The 15,661-nt window shown below is 39.6% G+C and overlaps 1 long non-coding RNA gene across 1 annotated transcript in view; it reads left to right on the top strand.

Annotated features, from left to right (window-relative positions):
- Positions 1-2,504, top strand: part of LOC129048337 (uncharacterized) — a 68,736-nt gene extending 66,232 nt beyond the window's left edge. Inside the window, exon 6 of the long non-coding RNA XR_010141605.1 lies at positions 2,414-2,504. This is a non-coding gene — a long non-coding RNA (uncharacterized LOC129048337). The remainder of the gene's footprint in view (positions 1-2,413) is intronic.
- The last annotated feature ends 13,157 nt before the right edge of the window (positions 2,505-15,661 follow it).

Genomic DNA, 15,661 nt, shown 5'->3' with positions numbered 1-15,661 from the left:
CTGAAATCCTCTAAAATAAGAATGTAAAGTTAGGACAATAGTTTGTTTATTTGCTGAACTTACATCCCCCAAAGAGTCCTAGACTCTGTACGGAAATCTTTAAAACAACAAACATACCTTAAATCAGGCAACAACAAGATTAGGAGGGACCAGCAGGAGAGAAACATCCAACAAGCTCAAAGAGGGAGGAAAGGTAAGTACAAAAATGTCAAATACCAAAAAATGCTTAGTTTAGAGTTTAGCCCAAAACAATATTCTTCTGGGCCCCCTCACACTCTGTGGAATCAAAGCAGGCCAGGAAAACCCAGAAACAATACAAATGGTCATCAATAAAAGACTGGTTAAAGAAGTAATGGTGCCTTCATACTGTGGGCTGGTATGTGGAAAAAATTAAGTAGGTAAAGCTATATACACAGACATAAAAAGTTTGATCATTATATAGTTTAAGAAGCAAGTCTCAGAGCAATATAGATAATAGAGTCCCTTCAATTGAGTGTGTGTGTGTGTGTGTGTGTGTGTGTGTGTGTGTATATATCAAATTGTTTGCCATGGATATTTCTGGTAATGGGGTTATAGGTAATAGATTGGGGGAGACAGGTAGGGGAATTTAATAACTTATTTTTGCTTTATATACTTGTGAAATGTTATATATCCTACATTTGTTTTATTTAGAATGAGCATTTATTGTTTTGATAAAACAATAAGCAGTAGAAACAACCAGAGCATTCATTGATCTTTCTTTTGGAGATGACACACATGTTGTAAGGAACATGTTCATTACTACTGTTTGGTTTGCTCCTTGGAGAATTGTGGGTGCTTTGTGCACCTGTGGGAGCACTTCTGGAGATAAATCTAAGTATTTGTCAATGGACTGTATGTGGTTATCCCCTAGAGGACACTCCTTAGGGGGAACGAAAGCATATCCAAACTGAAGACATGGCAGGGCACACCAGGGGAGAGATGTGGAGGCAGCTAGAGGCAGGTTTCACAAGTTTGCTTCCTAATGCAACTCAAGGATGCACTCAACAAATGCCTTGATGATTTTTTTGTTGTATATAATGAATTCCTAGAAAAATATGTGTAAGTAAAATTTTATATCAACTGTAATTTTAAGCAGCAAGGGAAAACAGTATTTAAGAGATGTTGAGGTCCGGAGCATGGCTTTGGAATGTTAGAGATGTTTTGAATTCTAAGTTTGCCACTTACTAGCTTTGTGATTTGGGGCACACTGTCACCTCTCATGTTTTCTTACTACCTCTCTGAGGCTCTTTTGGGGACTCTTCCTTCTCTTTCCATTCCTGAAATGCTGGCACATCCCAGGCTGCTGGCCGAGGCCCTCTTTTGTCTTTCCTGGGTAATGTCATCTTCCCATAGCTTCAGTTCCCGCTGCATGCCCATGGCACACATCGGCTCAGGCCAGATCTCCTCAGCTACATGCTTTGACTAATACCTGATGAATCTCCATAGACACACAGTAAAACCCTTTAAGGTATTTTATAGGGTGCCTCTAAATCTGGGTCCAGTGTATTTTGATACAAAATATCTTACATATTTATGGGGTACATGTGATATTTTGTTACATGCATGGAACGTATAAGAAGTCAGGAGTATTTATCATTTGTAAGTGTTGGGAACATTTCAAGTCCTGGCCTCCAGCTATTTTGAAATACACAATACATTGTTGCTAACTATAGTCACCCTACTCTGCAACTGAATATTAGGACTTAATTCTTCTAACTGTAAGTCTATACCCATTGACCAACTTCCCTTCATCCCCCTGCCATCTCACACACCCTTCCCATCCAGTGTACCTTTTTAGTCTTATTGCTGAAACCTCTCTTTCCTCTCCACTCTAATCATACCAAATCACTTTTCAGTTCTTTGACCATGTTATATGCTCTCTTAACTCTAGGGCTTTGCAACTGCTGTATCCTCAGCTGTGAGCCCCCTTTCTCCTGCTTTTCTGTTGGCTAATTTGTGCCCATATTTAGATCTCAGCTTAGACCTCACTTTTTCTGAGAAACCCCTCTTGATCCTCCTTGTCTAGGCTAGTCTGTCAGCATCTAACCTAGCAATTTCCTAGAACTGCTCTCCTCACACTGCACTGAATGGTTCATTTATACATTTGGATTGCTCTCAGGATTGTTAGCACCATGAAGGCCAGAGAGTTGTGAGTCCCTTGGTATCTGGGGGGAACTGGTTCCAGGACCCGTGCAGATACCAAAATCTGGAGATGTTCAAGGCCCTTATATAAAATAGCATAGTATTTACATATGGCCCATGCACATTCTCTCATATACTTTAAATCATCTTTAGATTACTTATAATCCTTAATACAATGTAAATCCTATATAGATGGTTGCTATACTGTATTGCTATATTTTTATTGCAACTTTTATTTTTTTTGTCCCAGATATTTTCAATCAGCCGTTGATTGAATTCGTGGATGGGGAACCTGCAGATTGGGAAGACCAACTGTATTTGTCTTGTTTGTCACTGTATGCTTAGAGCATAACCCCTAATACTAGCACTTAATAGTCCCATAATAATTGTTGTATGAATTACTGTTATTATGAATATGAGCAAGGTGATATAATGGTTAAGAGTTGAACTCTGGTTTCAAATTTTGGTTCTTAACAGCTAATAAAAAGCAATTGGCTAAAATCAGCAGCTACTATGACAAAGTCATGTGGCAGCACCGGGCTCAGCAGGGACTTTATTGGGAGTTACCTTCCAGATGGGCATCTGAGAAGTTGGCACTGGGTGGTCTCTGGGAGATGCTTCTGCTTCAGGGAGTGATCTCTGGGGACTGTTGTTGTCTTCAGAAGAACCCTGAAGATGAACTGGCTCTACCTTTAACAGGAACAGCTGCTGAGAACCAAGTCTGGGCTTGGCAGCCAGTTGGAAGGGGAGCTGTCCCCAAGAGGTGCTTCTTGAGGGTGCTGTTAGGAACCCTGGCTGGAGGTGCTGCCCTAGGCAGCTGCAGATAGTGGCATTGCTTCTCAAAGGGGCCCCAGGATTACCTGCAGCCAGACTCACCTAGAGAGTTTGTTAAAAATGCCTATTCCTTGGCGCTGCTCCAGATCTTCTGAATCAGGATCTGTATTTTAAACATCTTTTTAGGCTGGGCGCAGTGGCTAACGCCTGTAATCCCAGCACTTTGGGAGGCCAAGGTGAGCGGATCACGAGGTCAGGAGATCGAGACCATCCTGGCTAACATGGTGAAACCCCGTCTCCACTAAAAAATACAAAAAATTAGCCAGGCATGGTGGCAGGCGCCTGTAGTCCCAGCTACTTGGGAGGCTGAGGCAGGAGAATGGCGTGAACCTGGGAGGCAGAGCTTGCGGTGAGCCGAGATCACGCCCCTGCACTCCAGCCTAGGCAACAGAGCGAGACTCCACCTCAAAAAAACAAAAAAACAAAAAAACATGTTTTTAAACATCATTTTAAAAGTCTGCTTCACAGATTTTTCTGAGGTATGTTAAGATTGTAAGATTGGAGAACCACTGACAGAGGCTGAGTTGAGGAGACTTTGAGATACCAATGCATCCCAGCCTCTGCTGTCTGGAGTGGAGAGGCATTTTTGTTTCATTACACTCCCTTTCCTGAAAATCCAGCAAAATCAGGGTCCCAGGCCCTCTGCGTGGAACCTCAGACTGACTTCTCAGATCTTAAATGGTTGCCAGCCCTCAAAGACCAGCTGGAGGATGTAGCCTGGAAGAGATGTTTGTAAATCAAAGTATAACTTTCTTTGAATTATTAGGCATTATATGTACTTTTCTGAGGAGAACATGAATGAGCATTTGGTTTGCAGGAACTGTCTTGTTAAAAATGATTTTCTTTTGTGAGAAATCTCAATTATGGTAGATGAGCCTTGGTCTGGATTCTTCCTGTTGGGTCCTTTGAGGGCGACAGGGCCATCCCGGCACACTTGGTTCAGGTGAGTGAAATGTTTTGTAGGTGACATCTGCTCTCTGTATCTGTCAAACAAAGATGGATGAGCAGGGCCTCGGCTGCCACGGGGGACATTACCGCCTTGGTTTTCCCATCAAACTCTGTCAGGCTTTGTAACTTGAAGAAATGAAACAGGAGCTAGAGAGGGACAGTTCCTAACGAGCTGTCAGCAGGGCTGCCGTGGGCTGGAAGCCTCCCTCTCTGTCGGCCTGCCTCAGCCCTGACTTTGTTCCAATGCCATTAGGGCAAAATCCTTGATTTTCTCCTACAGAAAAAGAAGTGGCCTGGAGCTGAGAGGCACAGATTTATAAGTAGTTTCTCTCATTATGCACTTCCAATGCTTAATCACCATTTCAAAGAGGAAGAGCTATCACAGCAGACTTCGAGGATTTCTCCCTAGACAGGATGCAGATCCCTTCTCCTACAGCTTAATCAGTGTACTTTTCTCACTTGCCTGAAATGGAGGCAACCTAACTCTCAGCGAGGCTGAGTTGTAGATGACTGTCTGTCTCCAGTGATTTTTAGGGCTGGGCCGAGGAAGGATTTACAAAGTACTAACATCAAGATTCTTCTGGAAGTACAGTGCTTGCCTAGGTGAGTTTTCCAAGGAAGCAGAGAGGCTGTTAGAGTCAATGCCAAGCATAACGTTGGATAGGGAGGGTATCCAGAGAAGTCAGGGAAACACAGTTCCAGCCATCTCAGGGTCAAGAAGTGACAGGCTCCATAACAAAAGCCCTGCGTGTCCTAGGAGCTTTTGTTTTGAGTTTATATTTAGATTTGCTTTGTTTTTTGTCAACCACTATATTATCTATTATAGAATTACTCACTCAAAATTGTAATATTAAAATAATAGTTTAAATAGTCTATTATCCAGGATTATAGATGGTATGACAGCTGACCGCCCTGGAATATGTTTTGAATAGTTATGCAAGTAGTGCATGAATATGTTTTTGTTGTAAAATGTTTAGAGGTTTACACAGCAAAATGTCCCTTTCCCTTCCATTCCTATTCCCAGATGTAACCACTGTCAACAATTTGGTACATGACCTTCAGTAATCTTTCTAGACGTTTATGTATATGTGCATGTATATATGCCCATAGCTTTTACATAAATGAGTTTTGTATTTAAACACACATGTATTGTTGTGTGTTTTGTTTTACTTAATAGTATATATCTTGGAGATGTTTCCACAGCAGTACATATAGGTCTGCCTCATTAATTTTAACAGTGCAGTATTGCGTCATATGGATGTGCCCTACTTATGTAATCACTCACTAATTGGTGGACATTAAAACTGTTTCCATTATGTTTGTTATTACAAACAATGTTGCCACAAGCCTTCAGGCATATACATCCTTGTACACATATTTTAGCAGGACAGATTCCTGGAGGTAGCCTTGCAGGGTCAGTGGCAAAGCTCAAGCCATATTTTTCAAGCAATTTTTAGCCCCTTAGCATTTCTATGTTTGCTTATTACACAATGGATCTAACTCTCCTCATCTCAGGACTCATCTCTATCAATGGTTTTCAACTCTGGCAGTATGTTAGATTCACTTCCACTGAATCAGAATCTTTTGGGAATAGGGCTCAGGCTTTGGATTTTCAGAAAAATTTAGAAAATTCTGAAGTGTAGCAAGGATTGAGAATCATTGATCTAAACAAAATAAAACAGAACTCTAGAACATTTCAAGACAATATTTAACATAACCAATTATGGAAACAAATAGTCATTGATTAATCTTTAATTGTTTACTCTAAAAAAGTTTGAATAAGTCAAGTTGTCCAGGTGCAAATAAATTTTATATTTAATAATTCTATTGCACTTTTATCTTTTGAAAATGCTTTCTTTTTTTAATTTTTTTTTTTTTTTTTTGAGACGGAGTCTCGCTCTGTCACCAGGCTGGAGTACAGTGGTGCAATCTCGGCTCACTGCAACCTCTGCCTCCCAGGTTCAAGTGATTCTCCTGCCTCAGCCTCCCGAGTAGCTGGGACTACAGGTGTGTGCCACCATGCCCAGCTAATTTTTGTATTTTTAGTAGAGATGGGGTTTCACCATGTTGGCCAGGATGGTCTCGATCTCTTGACCTTGTGATCCGCCCATCTCAGCCTCCCAAAGTGCTGGGATTACAGGCATGAGCCACCTCGCCCAGCCAAAAACTAATAATAATAATAATAATAATTTTTTTTTTTTAAATCTCAGAGCTTCTTCCCTTCAAAGGTGTGAGCAGGGTGGGTCAGGAACGGCCTTGTCCATTTTACAGTCCAGGAAGCTCATGGGGGTAAAATGATGCTTCTTAATTTATTGTGCTTGGGAAAAATCTGAGGATCATCTTAAAATGCAGATCCTGATTTAGTAGGCCCAGGGTGGGGCCTGAGATTTTGCATTTCTAACAAGCACCTGGGTGGCACTATACTGCTGGTCTGAGGACCAATCTTTGATTAGAGCACCTAGATAAAAGTCAGCTCAATACAAGGGAGAAGGAAATTCCCTAGAAGAAACTATGTGTCATCGAAATGATAAATACTTGCCATAACAAAGAAGTGAAAGGAGAAGGAAATACAGGGTGGGGAAGGGTGGGAGACAAAGAGGCCCTTCCTCTACATGAGCTAAGCAAGGGTGTCCTTCATCTTAGGGTCCCTTGCCTTAAACAGGGGCATGTCCTGAATGTGACATTAAAAGCATTCTAAGCTGTTGGTTGTCACACCATCTATAATTCTGGAACTTTTCCAATATTGTTTCTTGCCTCTGACTATATATAACCTTCCCTTCTGGGGGATCCTGATGGAGCTCATGCATCCTTTAGTTCTCATCACACTGCTTTCCATGCCTCACTCACAGCCCATTCCTCCCTTGGGGGAACCAGAGGCCCCAGCTCTGAGCATGACCTGTCTATGCCCATCACCTGCTCTTTTGACACAATGGTCTTCCAGAGGAGACTTTGCAGCCTAGCTCTGGCCCCCATGCCCATCACACATGAAGGAGATGCTGCATGTCACTCGGTGATGTCCACATACCACCAATGACAGAGCTGTCCTCTTTGGGCAGTGCCAGTATGTTTTCCTTTTCACCTTTAGAGATTCTTGTCCTATGTAGAATAACAAACACAAATAGATGTTTCTGGTTCTACCTTCTCTTGATATTTGTGTCTTCCTTTAACTTGATAAAGATCTATGTTATTCTTACAGGAAATGTCTTATTCTTCACATTTCCCAACAGAAACACAAAGATAAAAGTACTTATATCTTATGAATGCAAATTAGATTTTTAAAGTGATGTTTTTGTCTTTTGGGAAAAAAGCTAGAAGCAATAATAAAATGACAAGACAATAAATTAAAAATATTATTTTTAATGGGCCATTTTCTCTTGAAAACATTGGCTGCCAACATGGACTCCAGAACTTTGTCGTATGTGCAAACTGTAAGGTCTAAGAGGTATAGCTGGGGTAGGAATTAGAAGTGGAATGCTATCCATGCTGGGTGGAAGATTCTGAGGGGGAAAGAACTGGCCTCAACTAGATTAATTCCCTCTATTTTATGCTTTCATGGACTTTTTCCAAGAAGATATGTGGCACTTACCATGGCTGTAATTTAGTAATCTCAGATTACTAAGATATGTAGCACTCAGATATGGCTACAGTTTAGTAATCTTAGTATTTCATTTGGCCAATACTCTTATTATCTATTTCCCCATTAGATTTCAATCTGTGAAGAAAGGGATTTTGTCTTTTTGTTCATCATGTTATTCTTAGCACCTAGTGCAATGCTGGCGCATAGTAGATGGTCCATAAATATTTATGGAATGAATGAATGAATCATGAAAAAAAGAAACACTGGTATTTTTATGGAATGGCGTTAAACTAAGGTTAAAATGAAAACTGGCTGGGTGCGGTGGCTCAGGCCTGTAATCCCAGCACTTTGGGAGGCTGAGGTGGGCAGATCACCTGAGGTTGGGAGTTCGAGACGAGCCTGACCAACACGGAGAAACCCCGTCTCTACTAAAAATACAAAATTAGCCGGGTGTGGTGGTGCATGCCTGTGATCCCAGCTACTTGGGAGGCTGAGGTGGGAGAATCACCTAAACCCAGGAGGCAGAGATTGCGGTGAGCCGAGATCGTGCCATTGCACTCTAGCCTGGGTAACAAGAGCAAAACTCCATCTCAAAAACAAAAACAAACAAACAAACAAACAAAAAAAAACAAAAAATGAAAACTAGCCAGCAGGGTGGGTTGTGCTTATAATCCCAGCTACTTGGGAGGCTGAGGTGGAAGGATTGCTTTTGCCCAGGAGTTTGAGGCTGTGATAAGCTATGATCATGCCACTGCACTCCAGCCTGGCAACAGAGACTCCATCTTAAAAAAAAACCTACAAAGCTTAGATATAAAAAAAAGATGATTCCTGATTGAAAAAGTTGGAGACTCATTGCTTTAGTTATGCAAAAGATTAAAACACACACAACCTTACCCCTTTAAACAATTTTGACATTGTTATGTAATTCTCTGTAGGCCCTATGCCTCTTCCATTTCTAGAGCAAGATATTTCTGTGTTTGGAACTTGGAAGTGTTGTCATGGAAATGAATATGATGTCAAAAAACAAATACAGTGATTTTATCATAGGAACAATGACCTCCCATGTTCTTTTTAAACACAACTATTAAACCAGTAATACACTAAAACATGATTTTAGAAATATGCTCTACCTCAAAGGGAAGTTGTGGGAATGATTTTTAGGCATGATTTGATGTAAAATATTCTGAGGTTTCTGGGGCAAAAGCATAATATAATTTCAAAAACAGTAACACTTTATTCATTCTTACATTTAGTAAGTTTTTACCACATGGAATGCAATATGGCACCATGGAGAAGTGACCCTGGAGGCAGACTGTGTTCATATCCCCACCATTGTCTAGCTGTGCCATCGTGGGCAAGTTACTTAATTGCTCTTTGCCTCAATTGCCTCATCTGTTAAATGGAATAATTAGACTACCTACTTCACTTACACAACTTGAATGAGTTAGTGTTTGTAAAGAACTTAGAACAGTACCCAACATATGATAAGCACTATATAAATTCTTTTAAATAAATAAACTTTTGTGATGTGTTAGACACGTATAAGTAGTGAACTAGTATCTATTAAACACTTGTTGCAGAACAAGTAATAATCATTAGGCAATTTTACATCTATTCTTATAAAAACTTGGGTGCAAATATCTTCACTCAATCCTTCAGCCAATATTTATTGTCTGTTCCATGTCAGGAGCTGTTCTAGGTCTTTGGATACAGAATTGTGGGATTCATGTTTTTTCTTCAACTCTTAAGTTCAGGAGTACATGTGCAGGATGTGCAGGTTTGTTACATAGGTAAATGTGTGCCATGGTGGTTTGCTGCGTAGATCATCCCATCACCTAGCTATTCAGCCAAGCATCCATTAGCTATTCTTTCTGATGCCCTCCCTCCCTCCTCCTCCCACCGCTGACAGGCCCCAGTGTGTGTTATTCCCCTTCATGTATCCATGTGTTCTTCATCATTCAGCCCCACTTATGAGAACATGCGGTATTTGGTTTCCTGTTCCTGCGTTAGTTTGCTACGGATAATGGGGATTCATATTTTTAAAAATCACTATTTTATTAACTAAGGAGCATCAGTAGCTCCCCAGATTTCCAGATCAAGTCTAAACTGTAGCACACCACATTGTTCTTCATTTAAAAATAGTTTCTCACAGTATCTGAAGTTTTAAGTTACTACACACATACATACTTTGCTTTGGAGAATTACTTTTTCCTGTCTGTTCTACTTCATTATCATTGTTAGAAACTATCTAAATTTTCTATTCCTGTGAAGTGTCTCTCAAGCCTGTTTTAAAAAAATTTTTATTTATTTTTGTTGACTCAGCAGGTGAGTTGTTACACACGCCTTAGTGGATTCCGACTTCCATGGCCACTGTCCTACTTCAAACCTGTCATTTTTATTTTCAATAAAAACGTGATTTTTTTTAGGCTACAAAAATAATACATGTGCTTACTCTTTTTCTATTAAAGCAAAGCTACAATGCATAACTGTATGCCTACATATCTACATACCTATCTTTGAAAACTTGTATAAATTTCTTTAGGATAGATTCCTAGAGGAGAAATTGCTTGGTCAAATGGTATTATGTGCATTTTAATTTTGACTGTTATTACCAAAAGGCACTCTAAGAAAAGGCTTTATTGATTAAGTCTCCCCTCAGTGCTCTTTCCCCTCAACACTATTTTTTGAACATTTAAAATGTTTGTCAGTCTAATGGATAAACATTGATAAATTAGGATGGTTTCAATTTTATAATGAGGATGATTTTGGACATGTTTACTGGTTATTTGTATTTATTCTTTTCTGAATTTCTTTATATCCTCATTTTTCCACCAATACAATGAAGCTCTGAGTATATAATAGATGTGACTAATAAGCATGTTGCAAATATTCTTCCATGTTATCACATATTTATTTATGGTGTCTATAGCCATGCAAAGTCAATTATTTTCTTTCTAGCTTCTGAGATTGTGCCATGATTAGGAAAGTCTATTCTACTCTAATACTATGTTTCAAAAATATTATTTTCCCTATATTGTTTAAAATATTTAAATCTTATATCCATCTAGAATTTATTTTGTGCAAAGGAGAAAACCAATTTTTTAATATATCAAACAAATTTGACATAATTGACAGTCACATCAGATGAAAATCTGTGCTTGAAAAGGTGCATTGTTTTTAAAAGAGTTAAATACAGTCTTGCCATCCTGAGAGTTCCAGAACTCTCTACAGCCAATGCAAGGTCCTTTTCTAGGACAGTTTCCCTTCATACTCCAGGCCTCACACATACCGGCCAAATAAAAATGCTATTGTGATACCAACAGTGATTAGAAATAATACTTTATTTTCAGTAATTAACAAAAGTCAGATATCCTGAAAATCAAATAATTGGCAAGTGAGTTTATATTTTAACCTGATAATTTCCTTCTCATAAATGTTTAATTGTATGTTAGACATAAATCACTCATGAAAGCATTTTATAGCGGCACCTTCTTTTCTGGCATCTATTTTCAGGTTTATAGAAAATGGCTAGGCCAGGCACAGTTGCTCACGCCTGTAATCCCACCACTTTGGGATGCTGAGGCGGGTGGATCACTTGAGGTCTGGAGTTCTAGGCCAGTCCTGGCCAACATGGTAAAACACCATTTCTATTAAAAATACAAAAATTTGCCAGGCATGGTGGCAGGCACATGTAATCCCAGCTACTCGGGAGGCTGAGGCAGGAGAATCACTTGAACCTGGGAGGCAGCGGTTGCAGTGAGCCAAGATGGTGCCACTGAACTCCAGCTTGGGCGACACAGCAAGACTCTGTCTCAAAAAAAAAAAAAAAAAAAAAATTCTGGATGAAAAAGTCCTAGAGATGTGTTGCACAACAATGTGCATATAGTAAACACGAATATACAGTATACTTAAAAATGGTTAAGATGGTAAATACATGTTTTTTTACCACAATTTTAAAAAGAGTTAATTATGTCTTGTGGTTTATGTTTGTAATCAACCAACAAATATTTGAGTACCTAGATACCTTGTTGTGGAGGATACCAAGAAGTGCAATTGATGGTTTCAGCTCTCAAGGAACTAGCAACCAAGTTGGGAGAAAATATTGAGTATGCATAAAAGTTAATTAACAATCTCAGGCAATAGAATGATACCAAATGAGGAGAAGAGACATAAAGTCTTCTAGGCAGGAATCTTTTTGGGCTACAGTGATAGAAATATTCATTAGGTACTTAAATGGCTTTCAAACCATTTTAATACATATTTTCTAAATTGACCCTTTTAATAAATCTAGGAGGTATTATCTCCATTTAACAGATGAAATAAAAGCTCAGAGATTGTAATTTGCCCAACTTCACATGGCAGAGCTGGGAACTAGACTCAACGTCTTTCAGTGCTTATTCCTAGTGGGATTTATCTAAATTGGCATTGAAGATTTGCTGCCAAAAGAGTTTTCAGGGTTAAACAGAATCCAAATGTGCTAGAATTACCATGGTTTTGTATTCGCTAAAATTAGAATTATTCTGTCAGCCTGCTAAAGAGCATCAAGTAACTTTTAGTAAAAAATAACAGTCATTTTTTCTTGCTATTTACTGGTTAGGGAAACTCAAATCATACTGTGATAGAATGACGACGAGCATACAAGGCTTCAATTTCACTACTTACACACAGCCATTTAGCCAACTGCAGTCCCATGAAAGACATTCCTTACCCATCTTATCTGACACCACTCCTTAAAGTCATAATACACATACTGTATTTGAGATAGTTCTGACCTGACCCATGTATGACAGAGAGCAACACTAACACAGCAGAATAAAGGCAGTGAATAAGAATTTAGAAGCACTTATCAGGGAGGGCTAAGACTATATGAGTTACACACATTTTTTAAAACCACATCCTGCTATTTCAGTAGATTGACTTCTATCCAGAACGTGCAGGAGCATTAGGTCTGTTCATACAATAACCCTATCTGATTACCCAGGGTCAAGCTACTGTTTATCTTTACTAGACAGAACCCATATCCTGAGTGGGGGACCTCAAACCTTCCGTGTTTTTTGCATTACCTGGTGTACCACTTCCAGGCAATCCAGGCTCTGACATTCTTTATACATAATCACCTAAACCATAATAAAAATACTCCAATTTTTTGTTTTTTTTTTAATGGTAAAAGTAAACCCAGACACAGGGGTCAGGAGCTTTGCCTTTATTTTCCTCCTCAAGAGTACTCAACATTTTGCAAAAGAAGGACAGTGCTGCCCTCTACTGCTCAATGTTGAAATATTATTAATACACGAGGTTCCTACTAGCTTTGTGTACTAGATTACCACAATTTATTACATTGTTTTAAACGAACCCTTTAAGAGTTATTTAAAAGACTATGTTCTTGGCAAACACATTGAATTTGTTTCCTTCATTATCTCTTCATATGCCTTCATCTTGTACCAAAGAGTAGGATTTTGGGACACGACGCAACCAAAAGAAGGACATTACAACTTTGGAGAAGAAAGCTTAACATGGCTCTAGAAGTAAGAGACTGTACTGGTGATCCATTTAAGGAGAAACAGGGCAAGGAGAGGAAATTTTCTTCTGACTTCAAGGTCTGTAGCCTTCCCATTCTTCTGTTATTTGGAGTGTCTTCATTTGTTTTTTTGCTAAGGCAATCCATTTCCTTCTTTGTGTTTCTTTGGAGAAGGCTGCTGCCCCAGGATGTCGAGAGAATAGTGTTTCTAAAACATTTTTCTATTCTTCAGAAAAAGATAATACAGCTATACAAAGGGCTATCATTAACATTTACATTTTAATTAATTATTAATAAAGTTGTCTTATTACCTTTAAATTGCCTTGAGATTTTATAGATCTCTACAAAGACTTCTTGGAGGGCTCTAGATATTTTGAAAATCGTGTTCTCTGTTTTCTTTTCCATTTGAAAAATATTTCGGAGTACATGCCTGCAAGGGGCCAGATCAGGCAGACTTCAAAGAGAGTTTGCCTAACCATTAGCACCCTACAGCAATCCAGGGACTAATTTCCTAATATCTTTGACAATAGTAAAAACAATAATTTCTATAACTGTGTTAAATGTGTGTATATCAACACTAAGCAAAATTCTTTTTAAAAGTAATTTACATATAAGAATATTAAAACTCAGAGACATTAAGTAATTTACTCAAAGTTTCAAAACTATAAGAGGTAAAGCTAGAATTTGACTCCAGTCCCCAGCCTACGTACTGTTCTACTATGCCGCTCATAATTTAATAAAAAAGCTAAACAAATCTCAAAGGCAAGTGCTTGTAAACAACATCTGTAATGATGACAGTCCCAGTTAATACTTGAGTACTAAGTGTCAAGTACAATTCAGAGTTTTGTATGAAATCATTTAATTAAATTAAATCATTTAATCCTCATAGCAACCCCATGAGGTAGAACTATTATTATTCCCAGAGGAGGAAACTGAGGCATACAGAGGCAATCTAGTTCCAGAGGCCATGCTTTTAACCATTATGCTAAACTGTTTCTTAAGCAACATACGAAAACTACACAGCACAATTTCTAAATGGTGCCATGGAACTTAATCACGTTCAACAAGTAGGTAAAACCATCAGTAGTTTTCAGTCCTATTGATCTATCTGTTATACAAAGATTTCAGCAGCTTTAAATAAAGTTCTGCACATGTGGGTACTCAGTTCAGGAACTAACCTTAGACCCTGTCCACTCTATGCCCTTCTATGAGGTAGGAAACAGAAAAATATCCTCACTTGGTTCAATCCATGTGTGCGGATTATGGGAGGAGTCATACACAAGGGAGGGAAGGAGAGAACTGAGGGAAGAGAAGGAGACATGGTTCCATGAAGGCACACTCAGGAAACAAGCCAGTGAATTTGAGAGGAGAGGTTGATAAAGGATCACTTTCCTTAGGAAGAAGAGTAAACTCATTACAGTGGGAGAACAGCACCACCTCAGGAGCCCTATGCTTATCTTATCGCACACTATTTAGCCACACTGTGACTCTATAACAGATCTCCTCATACGGCTTTGGTTTTTAAAGAAATATTTGCTCAGCACACAACTCAGCTTCTAAATAATATCCTACCCGTAGTGCCAGCACTCACCCAAATATAACGACTCCAAAGAATGATAAACTCATCCCTCCCTTGACTTTTTCCTAAGTTTAGAACTTCTAGGTATTCAGGAGCAAGACTGAGTAAAATAAGCATGTGTGGCCTGGTGCAGTGGCTCACGCCTGTAATCTCAACACTTTGGGAGGCCGATTGCTTAGCCCAGGAGTTCGAGACCAGCTTGGCCAACACGGCGAAACCCCATCTCTACAAAAATTAGCTGCACATGTTGGTGCACACCTGCGGTCCCAGCTACTTGAGAGGTTGAGGTGGGACAATCACCTGAGCCCAGGAGGCAGAGGTTGCAGTGAGCCGAGATCGTGCCACTGCACTCCAGCCTAGGCCACAGAGTAAGACTCTGTCTGAAAAAAACCCAAAAAACCATCCACATGCAGATTTGCTTACAGGTTCATGCAGTGCTCACTGCTCTTCTTGCCTGTCCAGCCCTGCAGGCTTCAGATTTCCAAGACAGTATGTTCTAAAGGAATTCATTCCAGGTGATGCTGTTGCTATATGGGTTCCCAGTTCCTCTTTTCCACTTCTTTTGAAGAAAAGGTTTCAGGGACAGGAGCAGGGGAAGGCAGAAGGGAGATGCTAGGAGGACTCCTGAACAGACAGTCATAAAGAAGGCAGGAGGCAGTGAGAACACCAGCCTCTTTCTCTTCTGACCCTTACTGCTCTTTCCCTGGACACTCACTTTACCTGGCTGCCTACCTGTCTGGGCAGCGTCCAGCTCTTGAGTTTTTTGCTTGAATTATCCATTCAGCAAGGAGGCAGTGTTGAGTCAATTCTAAGCCAAAGTGTTCAAATTAGCGATGACTTGGAAAGCATTCTGTTCATTTCAAGACTGGCATTAAATTAGAGGGGCAGACTACAGGGCTCAAGACAGAAAGGTACTGCACTTAATCTCCAAGAACCTCACACTACCTAGGAAAGCAGTTTGAGACTTGGATCCTACATAATATATAGGCTTCCTTCTCCCCCAGTAATTGCCTTTTAAAATTCAGAGCGGATATTGTGGGGA

The sequence above is a fragment of the Pongo abelii genome, chromosome 8 (assembly GCF_028885655.2).
Source record: "Pongo abelii isolate AG06213 chromosome 8, NHGRI_mPonAbe1-v2.0_pri, whole genome shotgun sequence".
Classification (NCBI taxonomy): Eukaryota; Metazoa; Chordata; class Mammalia; order Primates; family Hominidae; genus Pongo; species Pongo abelii.
This window is presented reverse-complemented; position numbering and strand designations above follow the sequence as displayed.